This window comes from Lemur catta, chromosome 5 (genome assembly GCF_020740605.2).
Source record: "Lemur catta isolate mLemCat1 chromosome 5, mLemCat1.pri, whole genome shotgun sequence".
Lineage (NCBI taxonomy): Eukaryota > Metazoa > Chordata > Mammalia > Primates > Lemuridae > Lemur > Lemur catta.
Window position 1 is genome coordinate 40,345,560 of NC_059132.1, and position 13,573 is coordinate 40,359,132.

Genomic DNA, 13,573 nt, shown 5'->3' on the forward strand with positions numbered 1-13,573 from the left:
TCTATGGTCCTGATGAACAGCATCAGCTCCCTTCTATCCATACTAGTCTCTTTACCAAGCAGTAGCTCAGCCACACCCTTGGTGTTCTTGCCCAAATGCACCTTTTCATTCCTTACATGGCCAGACTGAGAACTTTCTAAATCTTTGAAGTTCTGCTTTCTTTTTAATTACAAATTCCATCTTTAATTCATTCTCTCTTCCTTCATTTTACTATAACCAGTCAAGAAAAGTCATGCTGCACCCTCAACACTGCTCAGAGATTTCTTCCGCCAAATATCCTGGTTCATTGCTCGCAAGTCCTGCCATTCACAAAGCACTAGGACATAGACACAATTCAGCCAAGTTCTTTGCCACTTTATAACAAGGATGGCCTTCCCACGGTTGCCAGCACCTTGTGCCTTTCCATCCATGATCTCATCAGAATTGTCTTTATTACCATCTGTATTTCTACCCATATTCTGATTGTGACCACTTAGGTAATCTCTAAAGAAGGTTTAGGGTCTCCCTACAGCTCTCCTCGTCTTCTGGGCCCTCACCAGAACTGCCCTTAATGCTCCATTCACGGCAAGCTGGCTCCTTCCAGCACCGTCCTCTGAACTCTTCCAGCCACCTGCCATTACCACGTTCCAAAGCTGCTTCCACATGTCTAAGACTTTGCCACAGCAGCACCCCACTTCTCAGTGCCAATTTTTGTCATGGTCCATTTGTATTGCTATAACTAAATACCTGAGGTTGAGTAACTTACAAAGCACACACATTTATTGCTCACAGTTCGGGAGACTGGGAAGTCCAAGAGGAAGGTGCTGACAGATTTGGCGTCTGGTGAGGGCTGTTCTCTGCATCATAGCTGGTGCCTCGTTGCTGCATCTGAAGGAGACAAACACTGTGTGCTCACGTGGCAGAAGGGATGGAAAGGAACAAGCCCACTCCCCCAAGCCCCTTTATAAGTTATAAGGTCCCTAATTCCACCCATGAGGGCTCTGTCCTCATGATTTAATCACTTTAAAAGGCTCTACCTCTTAATACTATCACATTGGTGATAAAGTGTCAACACATGAATTTTGAGAGGACACAGAGCATAGCACATCTCTTCTGCCATGTGAGGACACAGCATTTGTGCCTTCTGCCTTTTCCACCATGTGAGGATGCCACAAGAAGTTGCCCTCACCAGACACCAAATGTGATAGTGCACACGCAGCCCACTGATCTTGGACTTCCCAGAACTGTGATAAATAAGTGTCTATTATGTATAAGGTATTTTGTTACAGCAGCAGGAACAGACTAAGACAGGGGCTCTTCTCAAGAAGACAACTTTGTCTTTATCCCTCTTGCATGGGGGCTGTGTAGACACTGGCACGTTACTCCCCCGTCTTGTTCTACAGTGATCAGAGGCATCAGTCCTCCAAGCGCTTTCCTTATTCTCTTCCACCCGGAATTATTCCTGAATTGTTCCTCCTGCCCCCACTCCTGAAAGTAGAAGTGATGTTTACTCTTAGATTTACCTCGATCTTCAAACAAGCTGCTACTGATCACCTAGAAACTCATAAACATCTTGAGATTTTTTTTTTTCTTCATCTTCAAAACTAGCTTTAAATTACTTTGTTTTCTGGTTCAGTTTAAGAAACTGCTATTCAGTGAACGGTGACATTTTTAACCAACTTGGAGCTTGGTGGAATTATAAGTCTCACAATAGTGTTTTGTAAATATGTTAAATATTTTCTTATGAGTGAATTATTTCCATGCTATGCTGTCTAGATGATAATACATTTTATTTTAGATAATCACTCAAAACATAAAAGTTACAATAATCCACAAGCAGTTCAGCAATTGGAAACATTTTAAACTGAAAAAATAATTTTGGTGTGCCATGGCCTATATTTACTATAGTAAAAGAGAAATATGAAAATAATTGTTATTTACCTAAGTAATTGTTAAATTTGTTTTTAATAACTCATTTTTAACTTGTTAAAACAACTAGAAAAATAATGCAAAATCATACTGTAGATACTATTTTCCTATAATGGTCTGAGGATTTGGGGTGAGACTAATTTCATGACAATGAATAATTTAGGACCCTGGGCTGGGATTGTAACTAACAAGGCATCTCCTAGGAAAGTCTAAAATCATTTACATTTTCCTATCTTGGGCAGCTTAAGTGACTGAAATCACAGAAATGGAGTGTTTCTTTTGGTCGTTTTATTTTCTACCAAATGAAACAAACCTCACATTAAAATTTCAGCCGTGCAACATAGCTTTATCCTCCAGAGGGCAGAATTTCATTATTCATACCATGAGAATCACTGACTTCTGCAGAGATGTGTAAATGCCAGGACATGCATGCAATTTTTCCTCTTCAATCAAGCTCAATTCCCCCTTCGAGGGCAGCTGAAATTTCTGTAATCTAATTTTCTCCTGCAGATATGTCCATTGGTGTTTTCCTCTGCCCTCGCCTCCTCCCTTCCCCTCGTTTCATAGGCTTTCTTTCAGGATCTCACACTGGGAGGCTTACTTTCTTTAGGGTCTTGGTCCTGCTGTGGCCTCTTCCGGGAGGACTAACCCTTCTTCTAATTCTAGTCTTTGCTCGATGCTGCCTCTTCCCTGAGACCTTCCCTGGCTGCTAGGCCTCTGCTCTCATCCCAAGCTACTTTCAGTTTGCTTTGTAGCATCAGTCACCGTCAGAAATGGATTGTCTGCCTCCTTCAATAGAACATAACATCAGGAGAAAAGGCCTCTGGCCCAGTTCACTGCTATATCCTCAGGATCTAGAACAACACCTGGCACACAGTAGATGATTAATAAATTTTGTTGAATAAATGACTGAAGGTTCTAGCCCAGAACAAACTGTGCCATGTGGACAGATGATGTGGCTTTGCTGCGTTGTTTCTTAATACAATGCTCATTTTAATGACTGAAGCCAACTTAATCATCTATTCAGGGATAGTGAAGAGGAAATTTCTACTTTGGACCAAAGTATGATGGAGTTAACATCAAAGCTCTACTTTTTTTTTTTTTTTTTTTAAGACAGTTCACTCTGTTGCCCTGGCTAGAGTGCCGTGGCATCAGCCAAGCTCACAGCAACCTCCAACTCCTGGGCTCAAGCGATTCTCCTGCCTCAGCCTGTAGCCTGGGCTACAGGCATGTGCCACTATGCCCAGCTAATTTTTTCTATTTTTAGTAGAGATTGGGTCTCACTCTTGCTCAGGCTGGTCTCAAACTCCTGACCTCAAGCGATCCTCCCCCCTGGGCCTCCCAAAGTGCTAGAATTACAGGCATGAGCCACCATGCCCGGCCAAAGTTCTACTTCTTGTTCTTAATTCTGTAGTCAGAGGGAGATGAAGGTGATGTTTTGCCACGAATTTTGGAAGGAATTGGATTTGCTTAATTCAAAGAGGATAAGACCCTGCAATGGGCAGAGAGGAAATCATCAGGTAGATCTGGACGATTCAGTGGACACCTCCGTGGCAAGAGAACGTGAGCCTAAATCCCAGCGCTGCTCCTTGCTGGCTCAGCCCTTGACGCACATTTCTCATACTCTCAGGGTCCCAGCTGCATCGTCTATAAATTGGGGGTAATAATAGCAACCTCCTAAGGGTTTTGGGTTAAATGAAACATCTTTACATGTTAGAATCAATCTAGACACAGTCCAGAAGGTGGTTAGAGCACTGGCGAACACACAGCACACACACAACAACTTGTTACCCCTGGGTGTTAGTGGACCTCAGGCTGCCTGCTCGTGTTTTGGGTGTGGTGGCAGGAAGCTTAACACAAATGAGAGCCTATGTCCCAGGAACTGCAACCTCTAACCCCACCTGCTAGTGAAATACAGGGCAATTAATGACGCAGTCACACTGGTGAGCCTCTGCCATTCTGGATGAGAGACAGACCGAAGCGTTCATTCCAGCACCACCTGGAGGGAGTGGGGGGGGGGTGGCGGGGGGAGGGGAGTCTCCTAGTCAACCTCCCTGACTATGAGTGCTGCCACGTGGGGCGTGGTCTCTTGGACAGCAGGTTCCTTCTGCAGAACTCTGGGGACTAATGGACTGATGTGATGGAATCAGTGCAGTATCAGGACCTCATCCACAAACGGAAAGCGCTTTATGGACACGCAACACTCATTTCGCTGACACCAACTTGATCATCTATTCAGGGACAGTGAAGAGGAAATTTCTACTTTGGACCAAAGTATGACTGAGTTAACACAAAGTTCTACTTCTTGTTCTTAATCTCAAACTGTCTGTGAAATGAACAACTCAGGCTACCTTCCTGTGCGAGCCCTGCAGCGCTGGGCAGAGGCGAGCAGCACAGCAGAGGCAGAAGCGTTTGCTTTTCGAAGCATCCAGGAACCAGGATACTCTGTGTTACTCAGTGTGACAGCTGCGTTGGCAGGGTGTCTTAGACCTGAGCCCAACATCAGGGCTCCTGTCCCCACCGCAAGTGTTGACCTTGCGACCTACCAGGGGGACAGCCTTTGGGACCCTTCCCCTATTTCTTCTGACATTTTCTTCACAGGAAAGGCAGAGCAGAATATGTAACTCCTTTCAATTCCTTAAGCACACTCTCTTCAGCATATTTTCCTATTTTCCAACCATGCACAAAAAGATATCATTTTAAATATTTTCACATCCCTGTAAGACAAAGTAGTAAATGTAAAAAGCCATATTTGCTCATTTCTGCTTGGCAACGTAATTTTGCAAAGCCCCTGACTCTGTGACTACATATGTAATAGCTCGCAGGAAAGATGCCTTGAAGATAACACAGGTTAGAGTACATGGCCCCACGCATCTCTTGTCTGAGTCGCTTTATTCCTTAAAAGATAAATAGCCCCAGCCTAGCCTTTTCCTACATGTTAGCTAACATCTGACGGGGTTAGTGATTATGCTTCTGTAATCTATAACCAGATGTACTCCTAGACACAAACTGTGATGCGATTCTGCTTTAATATAACTTCTGAACAAATGTGAAGTGATTTTACACATACTAAAACTCCACAGCTCACATATAAACTGTGAGTTAAAATACTGTTTTGGAGCAGTCTGATAGAACCTCTCTAAAAGACTGTTCCCAGGGTCTAGGCCTCGGTTCATAGTCCTCAATAAGACTTCTTTTTTTTTTTTTTTTTTTTTTGAGGCAGAGTCCTGCTCTGTCACCCTGGCTAGAGTGCCATGGCATCAGCCTAGCTCACAGGAACCTCAAACTCCTGGGCTCAAGCAATCCTCCTGCCTCAGCCTCCTAAGTAGCTGGGACTACAGGCATGTGCCACCATGCCTGCCTAATTTTTTCTATTTTTCAGTTGTTTGGCCAATTTCTTTCTATTTTTAGTGGAGACGGGGTCTCGCTCTTGCTCAGGCTGGTCTCGAACTCCTGAGCTCCTCCTGCCGTGGCCTCCCAGAGTGCTAGGATTACAGGCGTGAGCCACTGCACCTGGCCAAGACTTCTAAATAAAAGTAACTTTAACTCTTTAAAAGTTTAATTCTTTTCTTTAGTTGACAATCACAGCAACCACAAAGGGACACCAAGTAAATTTCCCAGAGTCTTCTAGAACATTGTGGGACCAGTGTCAGTACCGGTACAGGCCCTTTGAGCCCTCTGGCTCTGCCACGGTTGCAGATGATGGGGTGAGTCTGTCCTGTCTCGGATCCCCCCTTGGTTGATGGTTCTGAGTTCTATTCAGCCAGTTGCTCTCACTCCTTGACAAAGGGGTAAGCTCTTCCTTAAGACCTTTGGTTTCTCCAGAAGGGGGATTCTCTTACTTAAAAGATATTCAGAAAAAACAGGTATGTGATGCCGTCTGACTAGCGAGGTTGTGCTGATACTTTCCCTTTCCATTTGACTTATGATGGGAAATAAATCACCCAAAACTCAAACAACAGGGTGATTCAACCTCCACTCAGCACGAGGGCAGGCGTCATGTATGACACACACAGAGCCTACACCTGCAGGCATTTCCCTAGATGGGAGGGATTTACAAAAGGAGATTTAGCACTAAAATGGCCAAAAATGAGATTCTCAAACATTAACACATGTCAGGTTTTCCGAGGCTCCAGCCAACTATGGCCCCTTATTGTGCACATTTTAAACTGACGGGCAAATTACATTAAAAAAATTCAGAGCTCAAATGATCATTGTTCAAAAAACCTGCACCTCTAGAGTTGACATACAGAGTCCTCTGAGTTCTCTATTTGCTTCTGCCTACTTTAAATCTACTGACTTTTCTACTGATAGAGAAAAGTCATTGTTTATGATATTACTAATTCAAGGCTACTTGGAGATTTTTTCTTATACAATTCAGCCAGTTCTAGCTAAAATATAAACATTAAAAAATTTAACCCTAAACACATATAAAACTTAAAAAAAGGCCGGGCGTGGTGGCTCACGCCTGTAATCCTAGCACTCTGGGAAGCCAAGGCGGGAGGATTGCTCGAGGTCAGGAGTTCGAGACCAGCCTGAGCAAGAGTGAGACCCTGACTCTACTAAAAATACAAAGAAATGATCTGGACAGCTAAAAATATATACAGAAAAAAATTAGCCGGGCATGGTGGCGCATGCCTGTAGTCCCAGCTACTTGGGAGGCTGAGGCAGGAGGATTGCTTGAGCCCAGGAGTTGGAGGTTGCTGTGAGCTAGGCTGACGCCACGGCACTCACTTTAGCCCGGACAACAGAGCGAGACTCTGTCTCAAGAAAAAAAAAAAGATAAAAGATTTTTAAAATCAAACTGCCATAAAAACTGCTTTATCCAAAATTTGGGTTCATACCCTTCATTACATTGCTCATCCCGGCAAATCAAATTTAGCCAGGTGAACAGGGCGGAGTCACCGCGGGCCGTGTCCCCTAGTCAGGGTGTGGCCCGCACAGCCCCGCCCAGGAAGCGCTGGGTCACAAGCTCACGCATGGCCAGAAGCGGCTCTTTACGAATAGCCAAAGCCACTTGCCACGCAGGAAATGCGCGAGGCTTTAGCGCTGTGTCAGAAAGCGGGAACAAAGACCAAACGCATTTCTGATTCCGCCCCGCGGGTCCCGGCGACCGCGCAGCGCGAGGTCACAACGTATTAGAACCTACGAGGGCTTCGCCTCTGACAGACACCTGGTGAACAGGGCCGTGCAGACTCTCGAGCACGCGTGCGCAGCCGGCCGGTGACACGGTACACAAACTCTCTGTGGCAGAGCACCCTCGCACGGCGCTGCCCCACGCGTTTACACCACAGTACGAATCATTTCCACGCGGTGTGCTGCCAGCCGTTTGTGATGAGGCATTCCCGTTTAACCCCCAGGCTAAACCTCATTGACAGCTCTCTTCCCAGGAGCCTGCTGGTTGCTAAGGGTGCTGTCGGTATCGGGGCTTTCATAACTTAGCTCAAGTAATCTTTTGAGTAACCCTGGGAGGCAGGTAGATCCTTTGTGGAGCTGCTTGGGGTGGGCAGTGAGAGTAGGGCAAGGGCACCCCCAAGAAACAGAAGGGACGCTAACCTGCTTTCTAAAGGGGCTGGTCCTGTCAGCTGGAGGACAGCCTGCTCCGCTGTCACTGAGGCCAGCACGCCACATGAGGAAGTCAGGTGTGTGTGGCTGAGCTGTCCTGCGCAGCGAGCAGTGCGGAGGGAGTTTGAAGCTGGCAGGGCAGACAGAGAACACAGCAGACAGAACAGGAACCAGAGGGGCTGGGACCTGCCCAGGAAAGAGAGGGGCAGAAACCAAGCAAATCTCAAAGCACAACTGCTGGGGTGGCCACGAGGGGGTTAAAAGTCAGCACTGACTGAGATGGAAGTTCAAGTTGTTGCCTGGAGGTGTACCCTCAGACCCTCACCTATAGCCCCCTGTCCATCGTGGAGGTTTTTCTCACCGTGAGACAGGGGTTACTGGTCTCTGGGGGGTGGGCCACAGAGGAAGCGCCGTCCTCGTCACGGCGTAGCAAGGGTGCATGCCGTCAACCAGACTCGTCACCGTTGATGCTGACCTTGGTCACCTGGCTGAGAGAGAGTTTTTCAGGTTTCTCTACTGTACCTCTCCCGTTCCAGCAGCGAGAAATCTGCTCCTAGAATCCAATATCCATTTTTGTTTTTAAAGAGAGGGGATCTCACTCTGACACCCAGACTGGATGGAGTGGGACAATCATAGTTCACTGCAGCCTTGAACTCCTGGGCTCAAGCGATCCTCCTGCCTCAGCCTCCTGAGTAGCTGGGACTACAAGTGCGCGCCACCAAGCCCGGCTAATTTTTTTAAAACATATTTTTAGAGATAGGATTTTGCTATGTTGCCAGGCTAGTCTTGAACTCCTGGGCTCAAGCAATCCACCCACCTTGGCCTCCCAAAGTGCTGGGATTACAGGCTCCAACCACCGAGCCTGGCCTACCACCCATTTTCTTAACTGTTTGGTTACTAATTTCACTTTTTAATCAAGAGAGGCATACCACAGAGCCCACAGCAGGACTCTGATGCTGATGTCCTGCCAGGCAGAAATGCTATCTAGTCACAATTCCTCAAGTGAAAGCCCCCTCAAATATCCCTCAGTTTCAGTTCCTTATCTTCAATTGATCTAATTACTGAGACTGCTTAGTAACCTTGGGCGTGAGCATACTTACAGCTAATATTACGGAACTTGGAAAGTTTGTGTGAAATGCCAACACTAAGTTTTCTGGCATTTCCAAAAAATTTAGAAAATTTCCTGTTCAGTGATAAAAGTGAATCTGAACCTCACTCTACAGAAATTAAACTGCTGCCTTTCCTGGGCAAAATTACCTTTGTGTTTTCGTCTTAAAACCTACAGTCTATTGTGCTTGGGTCTCCAAATGGTCAAAAATGTCTTTGTTCCTTATTATGTATTAAGCAGTGTTTGAAGATCCTGTGCCTTAAAAGGAACCAGAACTGTTAACCAAACCCAAGCAGAGGTTTTGTCCGAGGACTTCCCTCTTGGGAATGCACCAAGCAGGACCAGCGGAGCAAATGAGGATGTGCTATCAACCTCTCCCGAGAAGAGAAGCACAGTCCAGCCGTGTGAACTGGCAGTTCAGGAAGTCACTCTTACTGTTCTCCTGGGTAAGTAAGGGCATTCTCAAAAAGTTTTCAGACACACCGATGATCCCTTTTATTTTCCACATTATCTCTCTAGCTCCTTTCCTACTGCTGCCAAAATGTTTCAAACGTATTTGAATACCAGAGGCATCTTTATCTGGGATCTTTACCCACACAGCAGAGGACAAGAAGTTGTCACTACAGGGATGAAGCAGTGTGTGCTCTGACCCACTGGAGGACTTCATAAGGGTCCAGGTGAGAGCACTGAGTGAGGGGCGTCCTGGGGAGGGGAGGGGAGAGTCACCCACCAGAGAGGAAGTTTGGGAATAGTTTCGGAGCAGCCAAATCTAAAATAGGCATCTTCTTTCTAAACCCAAATTAACACTCCACGTTGCTCTAATTTCCAATGTACCCAAAAGCATCCTAAATTTTCCTAAAGTTGTTGGAAAATCGCAGCGTCCATGAGGTGAAAGTATTAAGCTCTAAGCTCAGAATTTCAAATGAGCATTGGTATTCCAGGGTTCTCTCTGCCCTAGGCTGAGGTCAGCCCGAGGTCACTCCATACACCTTGTGATAGGCAAGAGTAGAATACAGCAAGGCATTTGGAGGGGGCTGGCTCGTGGAGGGGGCTGGCTCATGGAGGGGGCTGGCTCATGGAGGGGGCCCTTCCAGAGAACAGAGCACACTCAGTCCCGCTGCCCTGGAGGAAGAAATGGAGCACGTGGTCTGCGTTAAACCTTTCTGCGGGGCTTGCACATTTTGACACTGCAGCCACCAAGATCACAGTAGCTGCCTTTGTGCCTTCCTTGTCGACCTCCACGAAGGACTGGTACACAAACTTGGACAAGGACAGCTCTCTCTCGGATGCTATTCCAGAAAAGTCAGTCTTGGCTTTGTCAAAGGTGTAATTTCCAAACTGCCAAGAGCAGACTCCAAGCTCTGGTTTTCTTCTGACTTGAATCTGGGACAGGAACCTCCACATCTTGCTGTCTGCTGTACCTGGCTTTGTCCACTCAATGACCTGTTCATGTATAAGCTCATTTTCCACTTGGAAGAAAAGAAGAGAGAGCCCTAGGGTCGCAGTGATGGGCCAGCGCCCAGGCCTACTCTGCCTCCCCCCACGCCCACCCAGGCATAGAAGTCCCCTCTCTGTGAGGTGGGGCTTCACAGAGGTTCACACAGGCCAAGGCCACTATGATTTTTTGAGTTTCCTGGTTTAATAAAGAAAATGAAGAAATGCCAATGATTGTGGTATGTTTCAAAATTTTACATTTAACAAATGAATGCTTTTAAAAAATGCAATGTACTATAATGGTGCTATTGCCAATTAACAATAGGATTAAGAAAACATTGTTATATAGTATCTCTTATGGCACAAAGCTTAAGTTGTATAATAAGTATTTTCTGTCCATCTTTTTAGTATATCTATCTCTGTGACTCTCTGTGTAATAAGCTCACTAGGAAATAATTTCAACGATTTAACTTCAGGCCCTCTGTGTGGCCTAAGCCCCACACACCCCAACCCCCAACCACGGGCTCTGCTGCCTGGCGCCTCAAGGCCTGGCCCCTATACTGGGTCCCCACACACCCCGACTCAGTTCCCATCAATCACCCAGGCCCTGTGGGGAGTGTGTGCTGCATGGTAAGCCACAAGCCAAGATAGAGCTAAGCTCAAGAATATTCAAGTTTCCTGTGCCCCATAACTGGTTTAAGACATGGATCAAGTTGATTTCAAACAATTGATTAGTTACTATTAATAGTTAGTAATTGGTAGTATTTTTATATATCATCAGCTACCTTGCACCTATTCTTGGGTTGCTTGTTAGCCAACAGTAAAGAGTCTGTCATCTTCCTGGCCAAGAATTTAGCTCACATGTTCGATCCCGTCAGCAGTTTGCAGCTGACATTTGAGTACCTTCAAAGTGCTAGGAGGGTTGATATTTTCTTCCACCTCAAAATGAAAATGAAACTTGGCTGTGACTAAATGGCCATTACAATTTGTGCAAAGTGGGGGCTAATGATGTCTTCTTGGATTTCCCAAAAAGAACAACTAACCTTTATGGGAAATGAAATTTATCAGCCGTCTCCATGGAAGGTCGGGGCAAGAAGCTCTAGTTTCAATTTACTTACGTGCAGACTTATGGGGAAGCCGGAGTGCTGTAGATAAAAGATAGAGTGGGGATGTCTTTGAACACTGTCTCCCAGCCTGTGGTGCAGGACAGAGGAAGACAGGGGAGGGGCACTAGGCAGCATCTCAGGGTGTCATACAAAGAAAGCCACACGGTTGTGCGGTTCCACGTACGTGTCTGGGTGTTTTGGCAAGGTGAGAGGGTTGCAGGCTCTGAGCTAGGCTGCAGAAAGCCAGAAAGAGGAGCTGACCCGATGGACACCAGAGGAGAGGGTGGGTGGGGTTCAGAGGGGAGGTTTGTTGACTGCAGCTCGAGCCAGGCTGGGGGCCCCTCCCTGATCGTGAAAACATGAGCAAGGGAGCACAAACACCCCTTCGCAAGGGCTCCCAGGGTTGGCCTTGGCAATGTCAGGCCTGCTTGCTTTTTCTAAAAAAATTCCTACTTAGTGTGTGGGGTGGGTTGGGGTGGTATCCGGACTTTGTGTCACTGCTTCTGAGGTTTCCTCAGCTGAGTCATCTGCAAAGGGCAAGGCTAGAGCATGAGAAGCCTATGTGACGTGTGACTGCCCGGCCACTGTCCCCACAGCCCTCTCACTCAGGGGTGGCCTCTCCACCCCATTTTGTGGCAGGAAATTTTGTGGCCTAATCCCCCAAAAAAGCACCTATGGATGGGAAAGCACATTTCTGTCTATAAATAAAGGGGAGAGGGTTGCAGTTTTTAAATTTTGGGCAAGACAGGTACAGCCCCTGTCCTCCCCCATCCCCCCGACACCAGCACACTCGAGTGGGCAGGAATTCACGTGAACACAGACATAGAACAGAGATGGCGAGATTTATGTGCTGGAGGCTCAGGGTAGTGGGGACACGTGGCCAGGGTGGAGGTGGGCCTTCCTGAGGAAAGGTGTCTGAGACATAAAGCAACAGGTGTAAACAAGTTTAGAATAAGCTATAAACTAGTTTCCTGTTTTCACGGGGTATAAAGTGAAAACAGCACAAAATTAAGCCCTTGAAGTGGGAGGAGAGCAGCAGGGTATGAGACACTCCCCTTCAGAGGGCTCAGCTGTCCTCTCGGTCTCCACCCTTCCTCCCCCTCTTTTTTTCTTTCCTTCTTTCTTTTATCATAAACTAGAAAAAGAGAGTTCTGCCTCAAGGCCTGCCAAATATAATTTGGTTTCATTTTGTTTTCTCCAGTTGACGGCAAGCAGCTTCCTTGTCAAAATACACTATATCTTCCTGGGCACACAGAGCACATTCCAGTTCTCTGACATGAGTTTTCCTCTCCCGTGACCCCACTTCTGGTTCAGACCCACCTCGCCCCTTCCCCCACACCCTAACCTCCTTCCGGCTGCCTCTCTGACCAGAGCTTCCGCTGGTTGTACGACAAACATTTGTCATGTACTTTTGAACAAAGTGCCAGATACCAGGTCAGGTTCTGGGAAGACAAGAAAAAATTAAAGTGGCCTAGCCCCCAAGGAGATCGGTTACCGCCCTGGCCACACACAGGGGCCCTGGGGGCAGGTGCCCCTCAGCTTCAGCAGTGCGTCCCCAGCCGGTGCCTTCTGCGACTGTCGTGCAGGGCCCTCTCCACGCCTCTGCTCCTGGGGTGCGTGACTTAGCGCCCTCGCACCCTCTTCCAGATGGCAGCTCGGCAGGCAGCCTGGGTTTCTAGTCTGACGCATTCCTCTTCCTCTTGTTTACGCCTCCGCGTAGTCAGACGCCCGGACTTAAGTCCGGCTCTGTCGCTCACCCTGCGCTCAGACGAGTGTCTAGCGAAATCTTAGGCAAGTCCCTAACCTTTTTGTCCTCAGTTCCTCATGCGTGAATGGAAGCTAATGGCTTCTGCCTTGCCTGGGGCTTAGTCTGAGATGTTATAAAAATCAAATACGTATGAATAAAGAAATAAAAACCAAATCATCGAGATGACGAGTGTTGGCGAGGAGGTAGGGAACAGGGGACCCCGCACACGGCTGGTGGGCATGTCAGTCAGCACAGCGTGGCAGAAAACAGCACGGGAGTTCCGAAAAACATTCAGAGTAGGTCCGCCGTGTGATCGAGCAACCCCACTGCGGGTGTGCGCTCCCAGGGAGCCAGGCCGGCGTGGTGACACGCAGCGGGCCCTGCTCTCCCGCACCGCGCCGCGCACAGCAGCCGCGGCGGCCCAGCCGGCCAGCACGTGAGCCGATGAGGAAAACGCCGGTGCGCGTACACGCGGCGGGAGACTCTGCAGCCTTAACAGAAGGAAATTCTGTTATTTGTGACAACAACATGGATGAACCTGGAGGGCATTATGCTCAGTGAAATAAGCCAGGCACGGAAAGACGAGCACCGCACGACCTCTCTCATATCTGGAATCGGAAACAGTCAAACTCGTAGAAACAGAGAGTGGAATGGTGACTGCCAGGGGCTGGGATGTGGGGAAATGTCGGGCAAAGTGTACAAAAT